The following is a 2,096-nucleotide window of genomic DNA, read 5'->3' as shown; positions in this document are numbered from 1 at the left end:
AACTGAGAGCCCTTCTTGAATATGAACATGGTCTGGCTCCCCAGGAGAAATAGGTGCAAAATCAACAACCTTAACGTGAGTCTATTTCCAGTCATTTGTAGAGGAGAGGTGTGCTTTAGGGAACTTCATTTTTATTTTTTATTTATTTATTTTTTTTTAATTTTTTTTATTTTTTTTAATTTTTTTTGAGACGGAGTCTTGCACTGCCGCCCAGGCTGGAGTGCTGTGGCCGGATCTCAGCTCCTGCAAGCTCCGCCTCCTGGGTTTAGGCCATTCTCCTGCCTCAGCCTCCCGAGTTGCTGGGACTACAGGCGCCCGCCACCTCGCCCGGCTAATTTTTTGTATTTTTTTTAGTAGAGACGGGGTTTCACCGAGTTAGCCAGGATGGTCTCGATCTCCTGACCTCGTGATCCGCCCGTCTCGGCCTCCCAAAGTGCTGGGATTACAGGCTTGAGCCACCGCGCCCAGCCGGGAACTTCATTTTTAGATTCCAGTGAACTGGGTATTATCAGTTACACAGAATCAACAAAATATGAAATGTGCACATAGGACTTCTCTGCAAGAGTAGTAAAGGAATCTGTTGCCTTATGCATATGTATCTTGGACTGATATATTGGATCACAATCAAGCCTTCACCCTTCAGCTTGTATATGTAACTGAGCAGGTCAGGTTTGTTTCATAATGGCACCTTCATTTTCATTTTTTTCAATGTACACACTTTATTTGTATATTAAACATGTAGAAATATGCTCTTTCCCGTCTTTCTTTAAACATGATCTTTTCCCTATATATCTTCTGTGTACCCGTTTTTAATGGGAACATGAGCATTCAACCTATTCCATTTTTTCTTATATGCAAAGGCAGAGTGCAGCTGTAATTAGGGGCAACTGATTCTTAGCTTTGGTTTTGGGGACAATAGGCGGTGGTGGGAACTATGGCAAACTGGGCAGTACTGCCTTAGCTGAAGGCAGCAGCCTCTATTCAATGCCAATCAATTGTTGGCACAGAGAATGCAGGCCCTATGTCGCCAGGTTTCCCAAAATTTCAAAAAGAATCCAGAAGTCTCAATTTTAATGTGCAATTTTCTAATTATCAAATATTGCTAGCTAATTTAATCTAGAGGTTGACACCCAGCAGACCGGATAAAACATCTATGGGCAAAGTGGAACGCTGGGTATGGTGGCTTATGCCTTTAATCCCAGCACTTTAGGAGGCTGAGGTGGGTGGATCAATTTGAGGTCAGGAGTTTGAGACCAGCCTGGCCAACATAATGAAACCCTGTCTCTACTAAAAATACAAAAATTAGCTGAGCGTGGTGATGGGCGCCTATAGTCCCAGCTACTCGGAAGGCTGAGGAGAAGAATCACTTGAACCCAGGAGACAGAGGTTGCGGTGAGCTGCCATGGTGCTACTGCACTCCATCCTAGGTGACAGAGCGACACTCCGTCTCAAACAAAAACAAAAACAAAAAACAAAACAAAATTGAGCCCATGGCTGCCAGTTCATAATCTCTGGTTTTAAAAGTGTCAAACAGAAACCTAGATCTACTATGTAGCCATAACTGATGTGGTTTTTATAAGCAGTATAGAAATATAGTTCTAAGAAAGTCAATTATATTCCTAGTTAATGTGGTACTTTACAAATAATAGAGAACTACAGAATTATGAAAGCAAATTCCCTATGGTTAGTGAATCATAATAAAATAAGGTTAGGCCCATCACAGAGTGGCTGCAAGTGGGAGAGAATTTACATTCACAGGGAATGTGAACAGGTTAGGAAAGAGGCCTCAAGTGGACAGTTTTGTTGGGATGCACTTTGCCTTATGTGTTAGATCCACATGGGGCCAACCTGGTTCTCAAGCTGCTTTGGCTACTGGAGACTCAATCCCTTAAGAGGTTCATCTAGGGTCCTCCCTCCGTCTTGCCAGTTGTCCCCCTCCACAGGCTGCAGTCCCAGTGAGAAGAATATCCACAACCTCTAATAATAGAAGCCAAAATCCAATGGACAGAGAGCACTGTGGTTTACCAGTAGGAGTCCCAACAAGGGGCTCACAGCCACCATTCAAATCAAGGTAGTTGTGTCCATTATACAGGTGG

This window comes from Piliocolobus tephrosceles, chromosome 14, assembly GCF_002776525.5.
Source record: "Piliocolobus tephrosceles isolate RC106 chromosome 14, ASM277652v3, whole genome shotgun sequence".
In the NCBI taxonomy this organism is placed as follows: Eukaryota; Metazoa; Chordata; class Mammalia; order Primates; family Cercopithecidae; genus Piliocolobus; species Piliocolobus tephrosceles.
The sequence above is the reverse complement of the archived record's forward strand: the minus strand, read 5'-3'. Positions refer to the sequence as shown.